The sequence below is a fragment of the Balearica regulorum genome, chromosome 9 (assembly GCF_011004875.1).
Source record: "Balearica regulorum gibbericeps isolate bBalReg1 chromosome 9, bBalReg1.pri, whole genome shotgun sequence".
Lineage (NCBI taxonomy): Eukaryota > Metazoa > Chordata > Aves > Gruiformes > Gruidae > Balearica > Balearica regulorum.
Window position 1 is genome coordinate 16,006,200 of NC_046192.1, and position 26,734 is coordinate 16,032,933.

The window sequence follows — 26,734 nt, forward strand, 5'->3', positions numbered from 1 at the left end:
AAAGCAGCTTCTGCCTTACAGCAGTGGTATTTTCCACTGATAATCTGCAGTAGAATAGAGGGAAACAATCAGGTGGACCACCCCTGTCTGTGAAAGCTCCTTCATCTCCCTTTCAAACATCACGTACTCAGGGACAGCTTTGAGGCGTTACAAGTGCAGCCAGCCAGGCTGGTGGGTGTCGTGAACAGTGATGACACTGCCAGGCACTGATCTGAAAGGCATTTCCAAAGAGCCTCTTCTGCTTCTTACTTTGAGGCTCTGAAAGGCACATACCTTCCACCATCCCTCAGTTGCTCCCTCTGCAAATCTGGCTCATTTCCTTGTTTTTTTAGCCTTCATTTCTCTTCCCTGAACATTTTTAAAGTTAGACATAATGCTCAATCGAAGTTGCTACTGCTGGGGATTGATTCCCTTTTCCCTACCAGAGCTGCGCAAGATCCTTCACTCACTGCTGCTCAGTCTTTGTCAAAAACATGCTCATGAAGGTCAAAACATTTATGTTCCCTATGTGTGAGGTAGAAAATCCAAGGAACCTCCTTTTGTCTTCACATCTCTGGCTACATGGATGGTCACGCTGCTGCTGCCTGCATTTCTTTACGCCCAAACTGGATACCAATGCTGAGCAACTCAGGGCAGAAATGAAAATGGTATGTTCTTGGTCACATGTAGCTTTGTGATTTGGGGGAGAGCTAAAGCCCCAAGTGTAGTGAAAGCATCACTCAGGTCCTGGAGTTTGCAGGCAGGAATCACATGCGATGAGGCATGGAAGAAAGCAAAATACTCTAATGGTTGTAACCAAGGGATGTTCAGAGGGTAGTACAGTGCAGAAGGCAAGAACCAACCAGACAAAAAAAATGTTCCTGAAAGAGAACTTGCCCACATGTTAATTCACTTCAGACAGTTACGTGAGCATGCTCTGAACCTGTGCTGGCGGTGATTCAAATGGTACAGCTGCCTCTCCTGAATCTCCACCCAAGTGTCACCAGTGACACCATGGCTGCTACTCACAGAGTGGCTGTGCAAGGAATGTGCATGGTGCCAGCATGAACCTGGCTGTCAGGAACGTTATGGTCCCTGCAAAAGGGATTTCTTGGACCTCAGAGGGCTCTGTGAAGAAAGCCTAATCTTCTTCTCCTAAATGACTTAAGAGAGCTTAGAACAACATTGCCCAGCAAAGATCCTGCACGTGTTGGTATGTCATGAGTTACTACCTATACACAGGGCTAAGGAATTTCTTTTTTCTCACAACTAAATCTTCTCCAATTATTTCCACTGCCTATTTTTTGCATTACTTGGTACTTCAGAACCTTGTCCTGAACTGAGACACCATTGAGATGGACCCCTCTGAAATTAATCGTAGTTTTCTTCAGCCATGACTAACCTGAATAAAGTTAAATCTGCAAAAGTCTGCAAGCTTCCTATTTGTCCAGTCTTCCAGGAACTTAATATGCTAAATTTTAGTACTGAACCTTGGGGTATCTGCTGTTGTCCCTTAAGAGACATTGAAAATAATTTGATTTCTCTCTTTGTCTCTTACTCAGTATTTTATCATTCCTTCCTGACTACTCAAATTCTGTAAAAACGTTTTGTGACTGACTTTGTCATAAGACTAAGGGTGCTATAAACAAATCAGATCAGCTAGGCCTCCTTTAATTATTGTTTTCCAGCAAAGGCAATTAATTATCATTTATGGAAGAAAGTGATTTAAAATTTGCTCTGATGCCCTCATCTGCGTAAGTGTAAACCTTGACTGTCCTCTACTATGGAAAAAAAAAAAAGTCAGAAACAGTGAAGTTGCAGCTGTTACATAGTCTTCACGCTCATGGAAATGACTAGAGGAGGTGTGTGCTTTGGAGAATGAAGACGTATGTCCCACCTACACTCAAATACTACGCTTGCAGAGTCGCAATTGGTATTGAAAGGATGCAGCAGCAGCAGAGGAGCAGAACCCTTTCAAGATCTCCCGCACACCCCCCACCTGTGCCTTGCCACCCTACTCATTTCTTCTTGGATAATTTATATTCTACTTTTTTATCCCACGTAAAATGAGCTTCCTGTCTCCCCTTATCCCTGTTTCTACTACACTTCAGTGAAATTGGTCTTTCTTCTTCCTCCCAAGAAATTTAACAGAAAGAGACTGGAGAGTGGACAGCAAAAATGACACACTGAAAGGTGAAACAATAGCTGCAGGGAGCATGTAAAGGGAGACATTAGGACTATTTTCATTCCTTTTCTGCTAACTGGAATCTCCTACTTCTGTTATTTTATTTTTTTTTCTTTTATGTTGGGGAAAAAATAATCATCTGAAGGAACAATGCTTCCTGGCACACTTCAAAATTCCCTCTCACTGGCAGGCTAGGATTGAAATGTCCCAGTGAAAGCTGCTGAGAGCTGACAGCTGCCTCTTAGGAACTTCTGAGAATCCCATCTCTGACAAAGATATCCACTACCTTTACAGCTGGAAAAGTTAAACTGACTCAGCAAAGGAGCTATTATTCTGAGGCAGATTTAACAAAGGATCGGAGAAGAGGAGGCTCGGTTATCATCGCTGGGGCAGAGGGTGCTTTACCTGGCGGCAAGGTGGTGGGGGTGCTGCGGTACAGCCGCTCCTCCTCCTGCTCCACCCAGGCGTTGCTACCTCTGCCTGACCATCCTAGGCAGGCAAGCCAAGTGCCACAGAAGCCACTGGGTGCCTCTCACGTAGAACTACCCGGAAAAAGGAATTTCTGATCTGTGAGAAATTCCAACATTTTGAAATTTGTTTTTCTTCCAAATATAAATGAGAAGCCAAAATTCCACAGGCCCTGTGGAACGGATCTCCTGGAGAGGAACAGGGGGAAGGAACACAGAAGATTAAGAAACTTTATTTTGAAATAAAAAAAGGAAAAAAATTCCTGCTGATATTTTTTTGATGAACTTTGCCACTTACTAACTTCAGTGGGGACCAAACCAGATCCCAGAGAAGACCCACAAAGTCTGCATCTCACTGGGAATCTGGAAGTGACATATGAAAAAGAAGCAAACAACTAATGATCAGTCAAGGTTGATCGTCAGAAGCACACTGATAAATAGGATATTTTCAAACTGGTCATACATTTCAAACAATTCATGTACATTCAATATTTACAGACAGCTATACAACTCCTCAAGGAGTCCAGCGCAGCATTTAAGTATGGTTTTCAATTTCAGAATATGTATCCCCACTGAAAACATTTACTCAAGCATGTACAGTTAGATATTCATTAATTGCTTTCCTGGACTAGTTCCTATTCATTCTTAACCTGGGAACATTATTTTTACATCTGATACAACACCCTACTGATTTCTAAGCAAGTCTCGCTCTCAATTTCAGTCAGTGTTGGGTCTGCTATTTAATTCTTTAGCCAAAACCTGTTGAACCTTGGTATCCAAAGTCAGCCCTTTAAAGTTACATAAATAAAAGGTACTTATATTTCAGTGAAACGGAACATCTCCAGTTTCCTTAATCATTGCTGTTGAGCATCTGCTGCATTCCCTTTTACAAGACCCACGAAATTTTGGGATGCTCATGGGCAGCATGGGCAATATGCACGTTCCTGACAATCCTGACTCTTATTTCTTCTTTTCTATCACATGAAGTGGCTAGAGCTGCTCAAAGAAAACTGTTAACATTTCTAACTAAATAAGCTTTATGCAATGATCTAGAAAAGAAAAACAACAGTGAGAAGACAAATTGCTACTGATAATTGAGCATTCAAGGTATTACGGAATGATTATGGAAAATTTCGATGAAGGTGACAAGATGGGGTGTCCAGCCAGAAAAAGGGCAGATGACATCGAGTGTCGATAAACATGAAGTGATGCACATAGGAAGATATAATCTTAAATACTCCAACTTTGCCTACATAGCAAAGCGCTCTGAGCTGACTGTTTCTACTCCAAAATGAGGACCAAGACAGGGTTTGGCAGAAGCCGGCCTTCAAAATGATTGCTTCCAATATAACAGTGTGGGATCTTCAATTGAAAATGACAGGAAATAGGCTCAAAAACCAGAAAGGACCACTTTTCAACCAGGGTGTATTTAAACAGTGGAACTCCTCACCAAATTATATTCTAGATGCCAAAAGCTTACACAGATTCAAAAACAGTCACCAAAGGAAAATCCCTCAAGGACTATTAAGTACAAAATATTGTGTCTGGTTCTAAAATCCCTCAGCCACAAATTGTTGGAGGCTGAGAGAATATTTGAAGGAAGTGTCAAATTTGCTTGCAGTACTGGCCACTGTCAGAGTGAGTATACTGAGCTAGACAGACGGCTGGTCTGACCTGGTATGACTGTTCTTGCACTTTTATATCACATTTTCCTGTTTTCTTATTCTCAGAAAAGCCTGAAAAAATTCACTGAAATGATTGTAACATTTACATACACATACCATATTGTGCCCGACAGACAGAGTTGGCATAGAAAATTTCAACCCAAAGACTAAAAGCTTAGTAAATTTATAAGCAACCAAAGATAGGTAAAAGCTAAATATTTACAACTTTAATAAAAGACAGAGCTATCATCCCTACCTTTAATTCAAAAACATATTCGAAGTTCAAGTAGACAGTACGTATCAGTAATTTAGGGTAATATACTATACAGCAATTATATAACTATCCCTGAATTGAGCTTCACATATTCAAGAAATTCAGAGCTAATCTTAAAGTTCAAAGAAACCCAAAATATGCTGAGATACAAAAACACATACATATTATGCATCCAAACGTAGTGTGGTAACATTTGCAATGTTTCCCACAGTCTAAAAGACTCTAGTGGTTTTAGAGATATTCTTTACAGTTAAAATACAGAATCCTAGTAAACATGATAATATTCATCAGTTTGGTTGGAATTTCTCGTGTGCACACATACATGCAATATCTTTGTTTGAGAGGTCGACATCGATTAAATTTAACTGCTTCCCCTGTGGACTTAAATCAAGGCTGGATACTAAACTAATATCTTACTATATATAGTCTGTTTACAAGTCATTCTTGTTTAGCAGTTGCACCTTTTCCGCGTAGTTTAGAATAGAAGCTGCCCTTGTTCTCCAGCACAACCTCTACCATGAAAGCATTAGAAGAAAGTAATTACATCTAACAGGCGCCACCCTTGTTTAATGGTGTATAAATATCCTGGTGCCAGTCCTATGCTTGGCATACGAGGAAAGGTTAAATACATTAAACACCTGCAGCTCAACTAAACACCAGTGAAATGCAGGAGGAGAAATGATAACCATAGACAAATACAAAAGAAATGGAAATACTAACGATGGAAGAGCGTTATTTAGGATAATATCTAGTCATAGAACGATGTTTTAAAAGTAAGCACAGGGAAAATTATGTTGGAAACATTTCCTAATGGGGATACCTAATAGGCTGTGGAATAATCACCCAAGGGAGATTGAGGAAGTCCTTTTGACTGAGTCATTTCTTTCTGGACTGGGCAAAGTGTTAAGCACACTACAGGGAAAAAAAAATGTACTGACAGATGGAAAGACTCCCAGGTCTACTGTTCAGAAGCCTAAGACATTTCTGTTCCCAACAGTAGCAGTTTTGTTCACAACAAAACCAAATTCACCAAAAACCTTTTTAATTGTGCATGAAGAGATGAGTGACTTCTGTAGTCTCTCCCATCTCTTTCTCAAATTTAATACATTTGCATGTATTTATAACTCCTCCTTAAATTGCATTTCCAGAACAGAGTTTTCCCCCTTGTGCGTTCCCAGATCTGCAGTCACGTATTGCCTTTGTCCGTCCGATGCTGTGTGGCAAGAACGGATGCAGCTTTATCGGAAACTTATCCTGATCAGGCTCTTGCCAAGCGTGACTAGTTTAACATGACAGACTATAAAATGAAATGAGAGTGAAAAGGAAGGAATAACAAGTGCCAGGGAAAGATTAGATTCTCCACACACTTCTGCATTTATTGACCTTTTCTTCTTCGATATACCATTAGTTACCCAGATTTACAGCTCGAGATGGCAGGCAAGCTGTCAGGTGCACTATTTAGGTCATTGATGATGTTATGAACTCTACTGGAAACCGATTTCATTAAATGAAAGTATGTGACTTGACAGTTGATACAGCAAATATCTAACTGACATTTTTAATTGCTCCTTGTACAATTCCTTTGTAATTATTAAGATATTTTTAATAACTTCTTAGGGACTTAAAAACTAAAACATCTCTGAGAAAATTGTATCTGGGGTACCAACAGCCAGTATATAGCATCTATGCTGAGAAGTCATTATACACGAGTGCAGTTTGGCATCAGTGTACATAAACGTATGGATCGATCTGCAGAGAAGCAATGTTTTATCCTGAAGTTTCTTGAAGGCTAACTTGAATGGTTTTCTTTCAGCAACATCTACAGCAAGTTTTTAGTCATAAATTTAAGTTGCAATTTATTCATTAATAAAATACCACCTCTTGGACTTGATCCAGAGGGAAAGTAAAGAACCTATCTACGGCTGGCCAGCAGAAACACAGTTCAACACACAGGACACCAGTCTGACCAAAGCTCTGCTTTGGGTTCTGCTCAGGTCATAAACACTATGATCTGATGTGATTGTCTACAATATTGTGAGCAAGACCAGTAACACAGATCTGAAGGTTTTCAAAAGGCAAAAGGTATACTATTACTTAAAGTAATGGAGCAATGGACATCTGTTTTTTGGTTTTTGGGTTTTTTTGGTTTTGTTTTTTAAGGTCTGAACCCAGGCTCTCACTGTGCATTCACTTTACTCATCACATTAGTTGAAACAATGCAAGTCCAATGAAACGCAACCTCTCCACCATTGGAACTGGGGTAAGAGTTTGATCATAGTTCAACTATAGCATGTTGGAGCCATCAAAACATTTATCTTTTTAAAACACTTTCAGGCTACAGCAGTTGTCTCCTAAGAAACTCCGCTTGCCACCTGGTAATGCTTTACAAACAGAAGCACTCAGAGGAAAACAATTGTTACGTTTGTTCATGACATAAATCCAGCATACAGCATCCTGACCTCAGTGCAAATGGAATAACATCATGAGAATCAATACAGCAAGTTTGACTGAGGTAAAGCTGATCTGAATGAGATCAGACTGGCCTGGTTTATATCCCTTCCGTCAGCTAGATGCAAAGACTTTGAAAGGCATAAAAAATCCAGCCTGGTCCCTGATACCACAGGAACAGGGACTGATCCCATGGGGAAGCAGGTTGTGGAAGGCTGCCCCTCTTTGCACTGAGTTAGTGGCTCAGTGCAGCTACAGCTGGAGAGGCACCTCATCCATCAGGGCTGCAGAAGGGACCCTCTGCACCAGCCGCACCTCTCATACAATCATAGAATGGTTTGGGTTGGAAGGGACCTTAAAGATCCTGTAGTTCCAACCCCCTGCCTGTCCCTTGAAAGAGATTCCTTGTTGGTGTCTTCTAGACTCTAGCAAGAAGGGTGCAAGTGTCATCTACGATCTTCAAAGAGTTAAATGCAATGACCAGCCACTAGCTCTGCACCCAAGTCTGTTGAACTTTAATCTCTGTGACTGCATAATGTGGCCTGTCATCTATTTTAGCACAGCAAGAAGAGCTGAGTGTAAACTCCAGGACTCTTGTTGCTGATGACAGTTCTATGCAGCTCTTGTTTTCCTCACGCTGCTTTGGCACACCCTGCCTAACTGCTGCTGAGTGAGGAGGAAATATTTGCCTTGAGCTGGAGCACTAAACACCTCCTCTGTGGTTAGGAGAGATGTAGCTTTCTCCACGGTGGGGTGGTGATTAGATTGAACCGTTACCTCCATTTTCCACCTTTGCTGCAGTAATTGCTTTCCCTTGTGCCCCTCACCGGACAAACGAGCTAAGGAAACATTCTGGGAACAGCAAGGACTTTTGAACACTGTGTAACGTGAGCACGCTCGCTTTTGGAAAAGGGGTTGGCTCTGCATATGTGTGAGTGGAAGTCTGCTATTCCACCCTGAGGCGAGAAATTAATTGCTATGACTGTGTCCCCTCTTTGCCATGTATGCAGCTGGCAAGCCCTAGCCCATGGCCACCATGTTGGGTCAACATCTGGTTCTGGCCTTTTTTATGCCCTATACTTTACAGTAGTGCTTCTGTACTTCATAGGAGTATTACTTGCAGGGCAGAATAGGTCCCTCTGCCTCCACTAAAGGGCAAGGGCTTTAATGGGCAGCGTAGATTTAACTTCTCTGTGCAGAAAGCTGAAGGTGACAAGCCACTCTTGCTTGCATGACAGATGCAGAAAGAGCAGCGAGGTGTTCATTAGGAGCTCTGTTCCACCCCTGTGGCACAGGAATTAAGATGGTTCATTGCACCTGTTTGTCGGTCTGTGTTTGTCCATGGCCATGTGCACCTTGGGAAAGCTTTAATATCTGAAGTGATGTACCAGCAAGGTAGGAAGCCCCATGTAATCAGGCTTGCAGGGACTCATGAAATCCAAGGAAATTGGATCATGAGATATTTTATAATCCCTAGTTTCTGAGCCTCAGAGAATTACTGCACCTGAACTGAGATGGGCTGCAGTTTTAAGCAAAATACAGGATTAGATTATCACTCACTATGGTCCCAAACACAGGTCACAGCCTTGCCATTTCAGAAGCTGTGTAAACAGAACAGAAAGACCCTCTCCTGTCCCACAGCCTTACAAGTCAAAGGATTTGGGCTTAGTCCAGTTAACTGTACATTTAGCTGGTATTTCTTGTTTGTGCATTCTTAGTTTATAATGAGATAACCTGACTCAGTTTAACCTTCCTCCATCGCAGACTAATCTGAGCTGTGTTACATCCCCACAGCCCCAGGCTTGGAGTGCACTGGGCAGACAGCAAGCGGGATCGTGTTAAATTCTGGAAGGCAAATGCATGTCTGGGTACCTACGCATAGAGACAGACAATAATACATACAGGATGTGAGTGCTGCATTAGAGACATCGCCCATGTGGCAGAAAGCAAGCAGAAAGCCAGGGGAGTGTCTGAACTGGCATGCTGGCTGCCACCTCGTTCAGGAGCAGCGAAGGCATGACTTACGTGCGTCCCGGTTTACCAGAGCCTGAGCCTCACCAGTTCCAGGACTGGTTCCAGGCTGAAAAGCTGATGTGGCTTGCCTTTTTTGCCTGGCAGAAGGACAGTATTTCCTTGCTGATGATGAAGGAGACAAGGCCCCTGAGGAAAGGAAGGAAACGCCGCATTCTCCTTTGGGGACAGGAGCAGCCAGTCTGCCTGACTCATCTGGATCCAGAAGACATGGCATGGCATTCGAGTTAGGAGTTCTGGCGACTACAGCACCCACAAGACAGAGGACCCGATCTGCACTTATCTTTTTACAATACCCACATGTGCCTTCCAATGGATAACCCTCTTGCCATACCCACATGTTACAGATGGAAAAGACCTCAGATTTAAGGTTCCTGCTCCAACTCTGAATGCCACATGACTTTGAATTTGCTCAGATCTGCAGTCAGTGTGAATCAGCATAGGTCTACTGAAGCCTGACTCATCAACACTGGGTCTGTTATCTTCACAGAAGAAAGTTGATACTTAGTCCATAATAATGCCAGTGGAAGAAAAAGACATACTTTTAAAGAGAGTTATTACATATCGTAGTTGGCACAAATCCTTCAAGTATGGCACTGCCTCAGTGATACACTCTAAAGTGTTTAAATGAAATGGTGTTGTACAAAGAAATGCTGCAATCTTGGGATAAACTGGGGTTGATAGAAAAGTAAAGTCTGAGAGAACAAGTCCAAGAATGAAGGAATGCTTAAAGCAACTAAAGGGAAAAGTAAATTGGAAGTTAAAGTTGGAATCTGCTGTGGCAGGCAAATATCCCTATCATTGAAAAGGCTCACAGGATTTTTAGTGGCTTAATAATTTCCTCAAAATGTGATTATTTTTGATGGAAAAAAAATGCAAGTTCCAAATTTTGGAAATAATGCAAAGTTTTCTGCAACGATTTAAAATACTCTTTCTCTTCCTCTGTGATAACAAACTTACTTATTTTCACATCAGTTTTAAGATTTGAAAAATTTAACCCAGCTCTTACTGTATTTATTTTTCATACACCACCCAAAGAATCAAACTAAACCCAACAAGTTATGTCTATGGAAACCTCACAATGGCATCTGCTTGGATGCCAATAAGAAACTGCTTGTACATTACTCAAGGTGGAAATAAACTTCTGAAGACTTAATAGACTCCTATAGCATCAAACCATCAGATCCCCAGTTGATCTCCACAGATAATGTTTACATTTTGCTAAGTCAGCATCCGTTAAACTTGTGTTAGGCTAAAGCAGAGGCATCCATTTCAAATATGTAAACCAAAACAGATAATCCAGCACTTCCTTGCTAGGAAATCAAGGAAATAAGAAATCTATTTTGTGCAACTGTAATATCAATCTCACATAAGAGTCAATTATTCTGTGATTTACACAACTTGCACATTTGCCTTTTTATAACCAGATGGCAAGAAAAAGCTCATTTTCCAGCAACCTGCAGTGGAAGACAGACGTTTCAGCTTCTGGTTTTCAGTGTTCCTTCCTTCCCTGTGAGAAGTCTGACCCAAGGACCTAACCAAGAGAGCATTTGTATTGGATTCTCCATGACTTTAGATCACCCATGGATGGAAAAACCTTCATCTCGATTAACATTAGCTCTGTAGTCTAAGCTTGTCCGGGTTCTAAGGGCAGCTCACTCCAGGTGGACACTGGAGTGCGCATTGTGCATCACTGATGATGAGCAACATTTTCTGGGGGAAGGTGGCAATGGGAGAGAGGCAAGCAACAAATCCACACAGTGGAAAAATATCACTTTTTTTTTTTTTTTTTTGAAGCTGATGGGGAAAAGAGAGGAAACAGCATATCACATTTACAGAGGGAGTTAATACAGTTAACAGGGAGTGTAAATTGCCCTAGGACTTGACCAACGTCATCAGACAGTTGCCTGCTTATTTGGAGAAAGAGACCTGCTGCCAGCTGTGAGGGAAGAAGATGTAGATGGCAGAAACAGTGGGAAGCAGAGGGGGTGGGGGGTGACTTTTGAGTCTTAAGGCTGGGCAGTGGCAGTGGTTAACAGCCGTGGTGCCACACTCCATAATTCTGTTAGTCTCTGTCATATCGCCACATTCAGTGTCTCTTTCCCAGGCTAAAGGGTCCCAGTCTGTCCCATCAGCCCTCATAAAGGAACCACTCTGTTCATCTGCTCATCTTCAGTACTCTTCTCTAAAGCTGATGGTGGCTGTGAGCAGGACCCATACACACCAGACTCTGAGTTGCAGGGGTGCCTCCATCAGGCCACTGAAGGGTGACACAACTGTTTTATGGTCGTAGTGTTGCTGTCAGGCACGTGGGAAGGTTCCGTGGGAGAGGTGGTATCCACAAGTATACCCTGTGAGTGTAATGGAGGCACCATAAAGACTTCCAGCACAGACAGTAGCACACACCCCACGTTGTAGCTGAGCTATGTGTACAGTGCCTTGCTTGCCTGCGGAGGTCTTCAGAGCAGAAATATCTCCTTACTAAAATGGCCACAGCATACTTCTTGAGTGGGGATGGAGGAGAGGAATGTAACACCTCCCACCACACACACACAAAACCCCCCTTCAATCATCAAAGCATTCTGTTAGAATGAGAAGGAGGAAGCTCCAAATGTAGGTAACATCAGGATTCCTTTCTAGGCAGAGTTCAGGTTTGTTTAAGATTGGTTTTGCCTGGATATCACTGAACTTTCAAGAAATCTGCCAGAGCTGTAAAGGGAAAATACAATTTACAGTACCAGAGGAGTATCATTCTCTGTGCTGTCTTCCAGAAGCTGAAGGGCTGTGATTTTATTAGAATACTGCTGTTGCAAGACCACAGAGTAATATGCTGACATTTTGAGCTGCATTTAAACCCAATATGTATTTTTAAAACTACATTTATATTCCATCATAAACTGACATTGGACAGAACAAGTCACTGTTGCCACCGTGACTGCACTTGAACTTAAAATGGAAAAGCCTCTACTATGTGGAGCATTGCAAAAAGCCCTTATTCTACGTCAGGGTCTATCTAGGGTTTTGCAGCAGCGCCAGTCTCTCTAGTTTCTGACCACCTTCCTCTAAATTAGACTACAAAACAAGTTGCTTCGGGAAGCTTCAGCTTCTTTCCTTTCTCCTGTTACAGGGACCAGTGAATTCTCTAGTTACAGAGAGAGGACATGCAACATTAGGGACTGCAGTGGAGGGAGAAACCCAACCCTTGTTCCGATGCCTTGTCAAAAAAGGAAGTTCCTGCTGCATTTCATAAGGAGGGTAAGACACTCTATTGGCCTCGTATACAGTTTTCCTGTCCCAGGAGTACTTTAACTCTGTTTTCTTTGCTCTGTCTCATCTGCCCCATCTACAGCTGCCAGAGCAGTCTGGTGGTGTGGTACCCAATGGGAGCTCACGTGGTCAGGATAAGAAGAAAGAACAGAAAAAGTTTGTTAGAAATTAGATTGTGCAGAACTGAGAAGACTTTATTTCTGGTACTGAACAGCCACAGAGACAGACGTCTTTTTTTCCTTTCTGCATATTTCAGGGTGCCCTCACACATGGATTTCAAGGTGCATATTCTTAGAGATATGTGTTGGTTTTGCGTGGCAAGGTTTTGGTAGCGGGGGGGCTACAGGGGTGGCTTCTGTGAGAAGCTGCTAGAAGCTTCCCCTGTGTCTGACAGAGCCAATGCCAGCCGGCTCCAAGACGGACCCGCCGCTGGCCAAGGCCAAGCCAATCAGCGCCTCTGTGATAACATATTTAAGAAAGAGAAAAACAGTTAGAGAGCGCTTTTGCAGCCAGAGAGAGGAGGGAGAAGATGTAAGAACATCTGCAGACACCAAGGTCAGTGAAGAAGGAGGGGGAGGAGGTGCTCCAGGCGCCGGAGCAAGATCCCCCTGCAGCCCGTGGTGAAGACCATGGTGAAGCAGGCTGTTCCCCTGCAGCCCATGGAGGGAGGATGAGGGGGTGTAGAGATTCCACCTGCAGCCCGTGGAGGACCCCACGCCGGAGCAGGTGGAGACACCTGAAGGAGGCTGTGACCCCGTGGGAAGCCCGCGCTGGAGCAAGCTCCTGGCAGGACCTGTGGATCCGTGGAGAGAGGAGCCCACACCAGAGCAGGTTTGCTGACAGGACTTGTGACCCCGTGGGGGACCCACGCTGGAGCAGTTTGCTCCTGAAGGTCTGCACCCCGTGGAGGAGACTCACATTGGAGAAGGCCGTGAAGGACTGTCTCCCGTGAGAGGGACCCCACGCTGGAGCAGGGGAATGATGAGAGGAGTCCTCCCCCTGAGGATGAAGAAGCGGCAGAAACACCGTGTGATGAACTGACCGTAACGCCCATTCCCCGTCCCCCTGTGCCGCTGGGGGGGGTGGAGGTTGAAGCCGGGAGTGAAGTTGAGCCCGGGAAGATGGGAGGGGTGGGGGGAGGTGTTTTTAAGGTTTAGTTTTATTTCTCATTCCTCTACTCTGTTTTGCTTAGTAATAAATAAGATGAATTCCCTCTCTAAGTTCGGTCTGTTTTGCTCGTGATGATAATTAGAGAATGATCTCTCCCTGTCCTTATCTCGACCCGTACGTTTTTTTTCATTGTACCTTTTCTCCCCTGTCTAATGAAAGAGGGGAGTGATAGAGCGGCTCTGGTGGGCACCTGGCCCTCAGCCAGGGTCAACCCACCACAAGATATTACTTATTCATCCTGCATTAAAAGCGTGAGAACTAAGCCAGGAATCACACTCACTCTAAGTTCTCTACAGATACATACAAAAAAAATAGGTTGATGCCCAAAGCAGCCTGCACTGCTGCATGCACTCACTTCGGGGAACTACACAGTTTAAGCCAGTATGGGTCCTCCTTCCTTTTATGTAGAGTCAAGGAAGTACATAATGTCCTGGGTCAGAAAGTGTCTTCTGGTTGTCCAACTATACAGTGAGATCTCGACTGACAAGTAGGGTGCTGGGACAACACAGCAATTTAAGCACAACGATAAACATATACTAGATGCTCAAGCCACCATTAACAATTATGTATACAATTTAAAAAAAAAATATGCTTAGTCATTCATCCTAAAATGATAAAGTCGATGTTCCTAGTTGAGACATAAAAGTAATATAAAATGCAGTATCATGGCCACTTTCATCATATGCAGAAAGGAGCACCACCACAAACTCAGGAGAGAACTAAAAACCAGATCCAAGTACTATTTTTAAATAAATTGGAGATGTTCTCAGGATTGCTGTCATTCCTATTAATATTTTCTGACATTCATATTTCAGTACTCCCAACAATTTCAGCCAGGGAACAGGATTGCACTGAACAATGTGTTCAGACACCTATCAAAGCGAGATAGTCCTGGACATCAATCATCCTTTTGACAGAGTATTTATTGCTGCTAATTGCTTCCTCACTGTACCTGCCAAATGATACAAATAATCATACTGTCCATCACAAAGCCAGAAAGATGACAAGAAAAATGTTTTTAAGAAATATATATCTTATAGCATAAGCCTGGAAAAGAAAGAAACTTCTCAAGGGACAAAAGAACCGTACAGCCAATACATGACCTAGCAGAAGAACAGACTTGTCACATGAATAAATACGGTGTGTTCCCAAAAACCCCAATCTAATACTTCAGAAAAGAGCAATATCCTTTTCATGGCTCACTGGTACTCCCCAAGGAATTTTTGAAAACATTCTAGTAGGACATGCTTTGGCTGATAATATCATCGGATTGCTGGGATTTGATTTGATGTTTTCATTCTTTTTTCTTTTTGGTTTCTTGTTGTTTTGATTTGTGAGAATGAACACTTGTCTCAAAAACAGGATCTTGGTTACTGAGGAATCTGTTTATTTCAGGCCCTTTTTCCTAACTTGGTATCAGTTGGAACCATTCACTGCTCTTGGTATTTTAGGGACCTAATTTTAGCCCCCGGTTTTTCAGATGTTGGCCAGAGGCCCCACTCAGTGTCTCTGCACAGAAAACGTATTTTGGAAGATTTGCTTTTGTCACCGGTGAGGATCCAAAGCTTCTGAAGACATACAGGTTTTTTTTTTCCATTGAGTTCAGTACCTCTAGGTCTGGCCTCCTGCTTGTGACACCTGTTGGTTTGAGCATCTGTGAAAGACACAAGATGGACATTTGATCCTGAATTCACTTCACTTGGGGCACTTGTTAAGTGACGAGTGGCCTCTAGTTAGCTGCAATAAACCCAGTGTCCGTGGCTGCACAAGCTGGGACAAGGCAATTCCACTGCTATCAGGACCCAGCATCTCAGCACCTACACAATGCAAAGAAAAGCCAGCACAACAAAAAGAAAAGACAAGAGACTGAACTCCATCCTCTCCTGACAGACTTGGTGCAAAGTCCGTGCAAGTTCTCTGCATCCTGGTTTAGCTCCATACCACCACCGGTACCAGCATAGCAATAAACTTCCCAGGGATTAGCCTTGCATAAAAAGGTCTCCTTTTTGACAAGAACCACCATGCTTTCCCATAATAAGCAGACATCATCATAGGTATCAGTGGCAAGTTTTACTCTCGGGAAAAAGATATCAGGGCTGGCTTCTCATCCAAAAGCCCAATCTTTAAACAACCATATTTCCCCAAGGCACTGATATTCTGCTGGGACTTCTCTGCTGCTTCATCCTCCACACTGTCTCTCAAGCTACACAGCAGCACGGGTCAGCCTCCCCAGGACATGGCTATGCGTTGTCCTCTCACCAGAACACCCAAACCTTTCACAAGCTGGAAGATCTCATGGGGCAAGTTGTGTTTCTCTGGGCCGTCCCCGTGCACTAGCAGCACTCACTGGTGAGGGCTGGGCTTGGTTTATGCTTGCCACACAGCAGCTGAGAGCTGGCAACAAGCACAACCACCTGCTCAAGGGTGCTCTCTCAGGGGCACGCACATGCTAAATACGGGATTACACTAAGGCAGGAAGAAAAGACACGTTTGGAGCGCAACTGTGTTTTAACTACTTTACCTGCTGCTGTTTTCCTTTGTTATTTGCAACCATCATGTCTCAGAAACATCGTCTGTCAGGTCGCTTATATGCCACAACTACCTTTTTTTCCCCCCAAACAAGAGGCATGTGGGTCATGGATAACTAACAAGTGCTGGGAAGGAAAACACTGAAGGCCCCGCTTATACCCAGAGGAGAAGGGGTGGTAGAGAGGATTATTTGCACAGAATTCAGCTTTGGTTTTCAAACCAGTGTTTATAGGTTTGGAAAGAGCCAAGAACAAAAACTTTAAAATAGTTATTAGGGGGTTTATGGAAACTGGATGGTTTCAATGGGAAGCCAAATAAATATAAAAAACATAATTTAAGCCTGGCAGGAGACCTTAGGATCTTGAAATAATAAAGCTAAAAAAAAAAGAAAAGAAAAGAAAATAAAGCTTTTCAAAAGTGACACAAAGCCTCTGGAGTCCAGAGCAAACCCATCTACCTTAACAGTAAACATGCTGTGCTTGAATCATGGGACAAAGGGACAGCAATTGCTACAGTACTGCCCTCTTATTAATTATTATTAACACAAACTATGCTGTCCTATGCATTGCACTCTAACCACAGAAATACAGTCAGATAAACCATCCACTAAGTACAAAGATGGCATTTGAGAGAGAAGCCGAAATCATCCAAAAATAACACCAAGTTTATCCACCGAGTGGCTTCTCCCATTTTACTTTATCTAGAAAGGCCTGCATATGCATTTAAGCCCTTAGATGGTCACAATGGTGCCTGTACTAACCACAGTAATATCCCTGCAGTGGTGACCCCGCGTCACTTGGAGCTGCGTCTGCAGAGCTTCTGTAGCTGGACACCTCTCAAAACCAACTACAATCCATGGGGGAAATGGAAAGCTCCTTGCTCTCAACCCTTTTCTAGAAAAATCAGATACATATTCAAAGCAATGACTGTGGTTTCTTCATACCTGGACACCTAGAGTTTAAATGATGCCACGGTCTTTTTGTAAACACAACTGTTACGAATGAGCAGAGAGCCAGACTCATGGACAGAGCTGATAATCCTTATGATACAGTTTTTATGCCAGCAAAAGCGCACCTCTAGTGAAGTTTCAAAAACCTCTTACAAAAACAGTAGTAAATGTAAGGTGAGTTTTATTAACTTAATAATTGAAACATCCTTAGTCTATTATGCACTGATAAAATAGGGGAAACTGAGGCAGATAGCAGTGAAGAAATTGGCCAAACAATGGGAACAGCAGGAATCAACCCAGAACATCTGACTCATGTGCTTGTGCTCATTTGGCTAATGGTCCTTTTGCGTAAGCCAAATCCTGGTTCTGGTTTCATTGAAGCCAATGGTAAAACTTCCATATATGTGAACAGAGCAAAGATTTGAGACTTCAGTCTGTCATCTGTGCTTTATAGGTTTGTGCCTTTATAGATGGGGCAGATATTCATTCTTGCTCTGTGGTTCAGCCAGCTGGACAGTGCTATGTATATTTAGGGCACAATGAGAAAAATAAATAGCAATTAAAAACAAAAAACCCCACCCCTCTTTCTTCCATATGGAAGATTTTAGTATTTTTAATAGCAAAATTACTCTTCGTTTATGGCACTTCCACAGAGAGATCAGTTGCTTGTAACCATTAGCAGCAACAAAGGCTGAAGTCGTTCTCCCAGAGGTCTGCTACAGCAGCCTGGCAGCTCCCCACGGCCACGGGAGACAACGGCTCCTGCCCATCTGTACCATCCACAAGAGATGCTGCTGGGTTCAGTTATCTCTAAGCAGGGCTCAGGTCAGGAGGCAGAGCGAGGTTTTCAGCAGTAGGATGGCTGCCACGGCAGGCAGATTAAAGACCCGCTCATCTCGTCCCCACGTGATGCTGAAGTGAGCACCACAAGGGAAATACTCTCTCTGTGCAAGAGACAACTCTAATCCTGACATTTGGTAGGATGCTGGCTGACTTCCAGTCCGTACGCAGGGGTTCCCCATGTGCATCTCTGCTGCCTGTTCCACGACCTGCTCCAAGGTTGATCCAGATGTCACATGCCAGCACTGCGTAACATCTAAGGCAATGGTCTGTGAGCTGTATGTCACTAGAGCAGGGAGCATAGCCTCTCTGCAGGAAGGGTTACAGCTACTGACTCTCCTCTTTGCCCTTTGACATCCGAGTATTGCTCCCAGAAAACGAGACTGCAGCTTTGGCCATCTCCCCTTCAGGGAGCTCAGACTCTACCTATATTCCCTGAGACCTAGCCTTACTTAGGCTTTGGTCAGCAATTAAATGCTGTAAGGCTTTTCTAAACTATCAGCAGGTGACAACTTTTATCATTGAAAAAAGAGCAGCAAGAAAGTTTTAAACTCATACCAAAAAAAAAAAAAAAAAAAAAAAAAAAAAAGATTAAGTAACTGAAGATCTGGTCCCATCTATTCATCATCTGCAATGGAGAAAAGAAAGAGGAACTGCATATTTGATAAAACATACCTCTTCTCCAGTCCTCTCACTCCATCAGTGCAGAAACACAGTCGGGTGAGCTGCACCATCCCAGTGAATGCTCATCAGCTCTTTTATTCCAGCATATACACCAGTGAGCACCACCACCACTTGGCCATGGGACATGGAGAATAAAGAGCTTATTGTGAGCAAACTCCGATAAGAGTGAAAAGCAACATCTGTTGCAATAATCCTGCTTTCTGATGCTCATTTCTGAAGCTTTCCCTTTTAGGGTAGAAATTTTCTGTACTTTGTCCCTCCTCAGAGATGGTTTGTGTCTCCTTTCTTTTGAAAAGAGTCCTTTGAAAATTCTCATTAGTCAGTTTGGGAGGATGAGGCTTTAACCAGTGATAAAGAAGTTTTCTTCCAAATCTGTAACAACTGCTATCATAAATGATACAGTTTAAGAAAACTGTCTTAACTGATACTTTCTAATTAGCTAGTTATAAACTGTCAGATACACTGAATCCACATCAGTCAGCATCTACATCAATGAATTAGTTCAAGAGAATTTGTTCAAAAGAATTAGCTGCATCTGCTCTACTCCCAAGCACCTTTCCAAAGAGATAACTGCTGAACTAGACATACTCTTCCTGAATGAGGTATGCAGAGGAGGGCTGGCAGGCTGCTGCCAGGGAAGACTAGATTTTGAATACTTTGTCTGAAATCAACGTTAGAGAAGTCCGTAACTACACAAAAGAAAGGAATTCTCTCCTTGCCATAGGATGGAGGGGAATATGGTTTTGTCCTGTATCATAATTTTAATTTCTGCATAATTAAATTGCACAGTCCTAAATTCTAATCAGCTAGGGTTATAATGAGCAGCCTTCAACTCAACCACTTTGGAGTCATTCTTCTTGAAATAAATACAACAATCACAACAGCAGAGAGAGCCCAAAGCAGCACATTTTACTGTACGGGCAGTCCTGCACCCCCCAGACAGAGAAGGGATGCATCTGCTCCTTGCTTGGACAGTCCATTCAGACTCCAACTGGGTGCATATGTGCACACACACTCACACAACACTAAACTCCAAATACTCCCAAATTCAAATGACATCAAGATTTTCTTTAATTATTGTATTTTTAAACCCTTGGGGGTTTTTTTGGGGTGGTGTGTTTTTTGTTTTTTTTGTTTTTTTTTTTTTTTTTTGTGGTGGGGGCCTCAGAACCGTTGGAGACCTTGGGGGGTGGAGGGATGCCAAAGACAATTGTGGCCTTGGAATATTTGCCAGCTGGACTATGAGATTTATTTTTGGTTCTCAATATTTTTTTCTTTTTTCTGTTCTTGCAGATCCCGCTTTCTTGCTCGCTGGGATCTGCAAGTGCCCAGGCTTACGAACTGCAGAGCTAGACTGTGCTGTGGTATCAGTCCCTGAAACCAAAAGAACTAATGCGACAGTGAACAGCAATTTCATCTGTCAGGGAGCCTGCCTTTTCACAAACTGCACTCACTGGCCACAATTCTTATTGAGCTTTGAAGGCCCAGTTTTGCTCCTGTTTACACCCATTCAGCTTTAACAGCTACTGCTGATTTATATGAGGAATACTGTTTGGAATCTGGGATTCATTTCCTATTCTAAAGAAAGGGAAAAAGAAAAACACATTTTGAATCCAGCTATCTTGCAGGCTGACATTCTGTTCTGCATTTTTTCCTTTCAATGCCGCAGCCTCCTCTGCTCTTTCTGCCTACTTCCAATTTTCAGATGAATTGCTGAGATACTGAAATTCAAACTACATGAATACGCATCACATAAAAAAGTCTCAAAGACTGTGTTGGTTCAATATCTTCCTACTTACCCTTCCTACATCAAAGAAAAATCCTCTGGTTGCCTGACGCAGCAAAGAACACCTTGCAAGTGCAACTGGAATTCTACCCAGAAGTGGGTAAGTGCTGCAGGATCTGGTCCATGAGGCTGCTGCCCATTATGAAGATGTGCAAGAGCGTCTTGAACTCAATCCCTAGCTGAAGTTCCAGCACGAAGCACCAGAAACCATCCTTTGAAAACAGCTGAGAATACGGGACATGATGTGAAAGGTGCTGATCTGCACCCCCTGGCAAAGAGGCAGCACTATCTACTGGCTGCATACAGAAAGGGGAGTCGGGAGGGTGTTTTGAATCACACAGACCTCCACCATGGAGAAGGGCAGAGAACAAAACCCTTTCACGTATTAATCATGAGGCACCGTCAGTAGCAGAGGTCTGACAGGAATGGCTAAAGCAGGAGGAGGATGATGTTACAGATGCTAATAGGTAGTAATCACACAAAGGTTCAGGAGAAACTGTGGCTGAAGGAGACGAGCTCCTACATGGAATCTCACTAACATGAGCTATCTCACAAGGGACTGAAAGGAAACGCAGCCCTCATGCTCACAGAACAAGACACGAGATGGCACAGGAGGACAGTCTGAAAATTCCCATATCCTGCAACTCTTGCAAAAGACTCTCTGTGGCCACTTTGTAATCAATTACCTGTCGTGTCCTTTCTTAACTCTTTCATCTTTTCCTCATGAGTCAGCTCCTGCAGTACCCAAAGCAAAATAGATCCACAGTTCAGATAAGAGAGATCTTGTCCTACACACTGGTTTTATCTTTAGTAACCAGAGCTGGCCAGCTAGCTAAAAACCAGATGGGTTTTCACAATCCTGTTAGGGAGCAGGAAGGTAAAGACTTACTGGAAGGCAAAGTCTAGACAAGCATTGCATAGCACAGCAATGACTCTTACCCCCACCCCAGGTTTTCCCCAATGACTTTTCAAAGCTTGGTCTATTAACAGGACACAGTATGCAAAACACTTGGAACCCGTGGTCATCTTTGAAGACTTTGTCTTATTCTTCATCCAAATTAACATGTTCTTCTGCAAGCCTTACTGACAGTATCCCAGTTTCACAATGCTCCAGTCATTCCTTTCAGAAAGAAGGAAAATATCTGGATATGCCACAAACAAGGAACAGCTTGCACGAACAAAAGCAGAAGCAGGCTACATGTATGTTTGTCCAAATTATTTGGCAAACAGCAAGTATACTAGGAAAGAACAGTTAGATGAGGAAAAAAATAGAGAAGTTATTTCCTCACAAACATTATTTTAATAAATGACTCACTTTGCTAAGACTAATTTGACTGGAACATAGAACTTAAACTGTTTAAAACTTTTATTTTTCAGTTGTTCTTCATACACAGCTTTTATCAGAATTTAGTTTGTTTTACGGCATTGGGGGACCAGAACTATACTTTGCACTAGTAAGCAGCAAACTTCCCATTTGCTCACTGTTTATCTTGTGTGCCTCCTCTTTGTTTTAGATTTCTTCACTGGCACATAACATATTTCTTTCCACACTGAGATCCTAAACTTCAACTCTAGGGTAAGAGACAAAACGTCCTACATGGACAATCAGGACAACTAACCATAGCCGAAGTTGCTTGCTAGCCTCCTACCAGTCCACGAGAACTAAACTCTAAGGACGGCTTCCCCTTATTTTTCCTTTTCCTCCACTCTATACAGCTTCAACACACACAGTTTGATCTGCAGAAGATTTTAGCTCATCCATCTGGGCGATACATCTATGGATGATACCAGTACAGGATTAAATACCCTAGCAAGAATCAGGGGGTTTGCACTGCACGCCTCTTCGGAGCAAAGCACCTAATGGCAAGGCTAAGATTAAGCACACGAGCAGGATTTGGAGGTGCAGGCTCCATCAGCAGCCAGTACACCCTACGTATCGCTGCTGCTTAGAAAGCAGACTTCCCTACCACCTTCTGGGTCATCTTCTTTTCCTCCCCCAAGATCTGTTGTCAGAGGAAGGGAGTTCAGAGCCTCTGACTCGCTACCAGCGGGTCGGTTTCACTCCGTTACGTTAATGGGAATTGCAGGTGTACTTCAGCCCAAATGTTAATTTTTTCAAACAGCAGAGAAAAGGCTACATGCACTTGGGGAGGAAGAATATACATCCGTTTGTGCAATCTTAGCTTTCAAGGGGAAATGCACAGTGGAAAAAGAAGGAATTATAGGGGAAATTAAATTAAAATGCAGGAAAAAGAATATTAGTAACAGAAGGGAACTTTTACCTGTGGTGCTGGCCAAAATGCTTTCAAGATACTCAGTGAGAATACACGGGTGTACAGGAAGCCCAGCAGACTATCCAAATACGATGCTGAGTTGAAGGGTTCTGGGGAAATGGTCCTGTTTCTACAGTCTAAGAGAACTTAGCTGCTCAGCCCACCTCTGACCTTGGCACCTCTCTCATCCCTTGTTTCTCTGGGTTGGCAGGAGCTCATCACAGAGCCTGGCAGGACAGCCCTTCAGGCATTCCTGCAGTATCTCTCAGCTCCCCTGCCATATGGTCTGGGCCACATTCAAAGGCACTGCGAGCAAAGAGGGGAAGCAGGGCAGCACTTTGAACGACATGGCACGAGTGCGTTCTGGTAAGATTTTCCTAGGTACTGTGTGACAAAGAACATGGGAGGTTGTTTCCACTTGCAATCCAAGCTGTTTGCTCAGACCTACAGAAGCAACCTCCCCGAGCCCAGGCAGACCTCCACCAGCCTCACAGAGCACAGTCACTCTGTACAGGCTGTTCTCTCCAGAGCAGGCTGGCTGAGAACTGCGCATCTCCTATTTTCATTCTCAGCTTCTCATGCTTCTTGCCCCATCCAGGCTGACTTCCCACTTCGGTCAAGGCAATGGTATTTATCATAGCACCAGAGAACACAGGACAGAGACACCCAACCTGGTAAATGCCTTTTGGGACTAACAGAGTTATTAATCATCAATCACAGGGATCTCAAACATGCTTCCACTCCTCCTGCCCTTGTAATGATGCTCCTCTATGCCCTCTCGGAGTCTTACCTTTACCTTGGCTCTGGCCCAATCCCTGTTTCTCAGGCTCTTCACCACAGGGTCAGTCTTCTCACCCAGCCCACCCTGCCCTGCCCTGCTCTCCACTCTGCCTAGTCAGTCTCTCAAGAAGAATGATTATATTGTGTAGGATCCTGATCATTGCTGTTGTCCCAGCTGGCTCTTCACCCCAGTGTACCCAGCCAGCATCAGTTCTCACTCTGCCCTGGGCTCCTTTTGAGATCTGTTGTCTTTCATTATCCTTTCTTGTCCCACTGATTCCCCATCCCAAACAGTGCCAGCCTGCACTCCAATAATTTCCAGGGCCTTTCTGCTGCACACTGCAGCTCCATTTCCAGATATCTTACCAGTATCTTGCACAGTAGCATTAAAACATCCCTATCTCCGCAGGCCACCTGCCTAATACACCTGGGCTGTATTTGCACTGGCAGAGCACAGCCATCCTATGACCACTAATGTTTGAACATCCAAGGTTGCACCACTGATGTTTCAGTTCATTTAAAAAATGAGCATTTGCTAAAAATCCAACCAAACATAAATTACTTTAAATAAATAAAGCTTTTCCCACTCCTTTTTCACTCCTTCCCAAGTTCACTGGGGTGGCAAGGTTTCTGATATGGACACCAGCCCTTTGAATAAAACTTGGCAGGTTTCACACCATTCGTTTCTCTTAGGCCAGCACAGGGCTGCATGACGTTAGCAGCTTCCAGCTAGGCCACTGACAGGAGGAAAATAATTCTTTCTGTTAGCAATGACCTTCCAAGCTAGTGTGCTTGCAAAGCATACTAAGTGCTAACAGCCTTTCTTTACTTCATTGATCTTCCCAAATCGTCAGAATTTCTGTAATAGGTTCATTAGTCTCACAACAAAGAGATGATGAACATATCCACCAACAAGAAGCCACGAGGGACTGCAGAGAACTCACAGGACACGAAGACTGTGTGATGTAAATGACAGATCAGCTCCGGGCACAGGTGGTGCTGCACAGCCTTGCTCTCCCCTCCGTGGGGTTAGAAATTGGGGTGCAATCAGGCTCACTCTGATATATTTGACTAGGCCTCAGTCTGGCCATGGACATTGCCCATCCTGGGGCTCTGTGCACAGGATCTGTTCTTGAAGATCCCACAGTATTAACTCTGCACAGTTCAGCTCACCGCATGCTGTTGACTTTTACCCAAACAAGCTCCATTACTTTCATTCTCCATACTCATCTCTGCTGATCAGTACTATCTGTAGCACCACTCATTCGTATCAGAGAGAAAAATGCTCTAGCATGTTGAGAGCACATCCGTGTGGGGCCACACAGTCCCACAGTAGATGGAATAACACATCAGTGCTCTAATCCACTTGGGCAAATTAGTACTGCTGAAAGACACGGAGAAGCAACCCGCTGCAGGGCCAGGCTTACGTTGCAGAGCTACAGGCTCCATGGGGTACTATGCTGTGCGATACACGTGCAATAGTTTGTTCAGAGATAGCTCAGGTCTCGTTAACTTGGCACTACTCCACAAGGAGCACACTAGCCCATTCAGGTGCTTGGTAGTGTCCTCCAATACTGGGGATGTTTTAATCAGGATGTTTTATGGGAACAATCTATTTTGTCCTGAATTCCCTATGTGGCCAAGTTCACTCTCTCTTTTTCTTTTTCTTTCTGGGTAATCACCATGAAATGGACATAAAAGCAACTGAAAACTTGCCAGCCTTCGCATTATCTGAAGACGCTATTTTACCATTTTTGTCAACTCCATGTCATTTCCCCCATCCCTAAGTGGCTATACGAGCAGCAGATAAACGTCTCTTGATCGAGACACTTGCTTATAATGCAAAACAGTAAAAGCATGTGTTCATAGAAATTACGTCTTATATTCTCAAGTAAAGAGAGAAAGCTTTGACTACAGCTTACTGTCAACAAAAAATGATAAAAATAGCACCATAATAACAATTTCTCATATCACTATATTGTAACTTCTTTAAGATCTAGATTGTTTAATACTTAGAATTTGTATGGCACCAACCACATCTAGCCATGCTTTATTTCTTGCATATTTCATGTTTCGCTCCTCCGTATCCACATCCTACTGGAAAGTTTCAAAAGTATTATTTATCCACCTATCTTATGTGATAGTAGCAAATCCAAGTCACAATAAACTCTATTGTTTATCTCAAACTACAGAAGAGAGAGGAGTATGTTTAGAGTAAGAGGTCCCAAGTTCAGGGGATTCAGCAGTAGCTAGGCCATCTGTGCTATTCTCTTCCCATGGTCATGTTTAATGCTTTTCTGAAACTACACCTGCATACCAAACTGGACATCTTCATGACCAGAGCGAAGCACAGTTTTAACACTCTCGTGCAATCTTCTCTGGCTTGCTTTTGCTGTTTGTAGTATCACTAAGGAAACCAAAGGTGAGACTGGTGATCTTTATTCAACATGTGCCTTCCCCAGACGTGATCTAACTTATATATCACTTAACTCCAGACCATTCTTTCCTATACAAATACCCATGAAATCAGGTTGGACTGCAAGGTAAGCAACCATAGCTGTGACTGAGTAGATTTTTATATCCACTACATGAAGAGCTACACTGACCTCTAATGGCAGCCTGCCAAGCCTTTGGAACTAGAGTACCCATGATGCTAAGCAGAGCGCTTTGTATATTTACTATACAGCTAATGAATCACACCTAGCACTCGCTGTAAGGTCTCACAGCACTTTACAACAGTGGGATGTAATTACCACCGGACACGGAGGCAGAGAGATATGATGTGACTCACCTAAGATCATGCACCTGGTCTGGAACAGCCACCAAGGATACAGCTCAGGGCTGCTGAGTCCCAGTGCAATGCTTCCTCCAAGTGAACCTGACGATAAACCACACTAGACTAGATACAAATACAATCAATTCTCTCTTAAATCCAGGTTCTGCTCTACACTTCTGTGGCAGCTAGCACTCTCTTTTCAAAGTATTCACCTTCATTTCTGAATAAAATGCGTGCCAGTGCTTGGCATTGGTTAGTGTCTGTGGAAAGGCAGAGTTTTAGTTACAGAAAATCAGGGGAAAAAAAAAAAACACCTCTATTTTTCATGTGAATCCCTCCAGGAGTGACTCTGGCCTGCTTCTTAGCCTATGAGCCAATTTGATTTTCATGGAAATATCAAAAGAGTACAAATAGCAGTTCTCTGATCTTGACTTTTTATGCACTTATCCTCAAATTTCAGTTGTTTGCTGGGAATATGGTATAATTCCCCAATGTAGCGGTGGAAAACTGAGGCAAGGATTCACACTCAAGGCCAAGCTCCGTGATCACCCACACAGCTACACCTCACACTGTGGACGCGGTTTGAAGTTCAACCGATTCATACAGGCAGAGAAACACAAGGCATGCAGGGC

General features: G+C 43.3%; 1 protein-coding gene across 2 annotated transcripts in view; it reads right to left on the reverse strand.

Moving 5' to 3' along the window:
• The window catches only part of OSTN (osteocrin), a 53,134-nt gene extending 30,412 nt beyond the window's left edge, over positions 1 to 22,722 (reverse strand). For both annotated transcript variants that reach the window (XM_075761850.1, XM_075761851.1), the window contains exon 1: positions 22,556 to 22,722. The gene's annotated coding sequence lies outside the window, so the exon portion shown is untranslated. The remainder of the gene's footprint in view (positions 1 to 22,555) is intronic.
• Between the last annotated feature and the right edge of the window lie 4,012 nt (positions 22,723 to 26,734).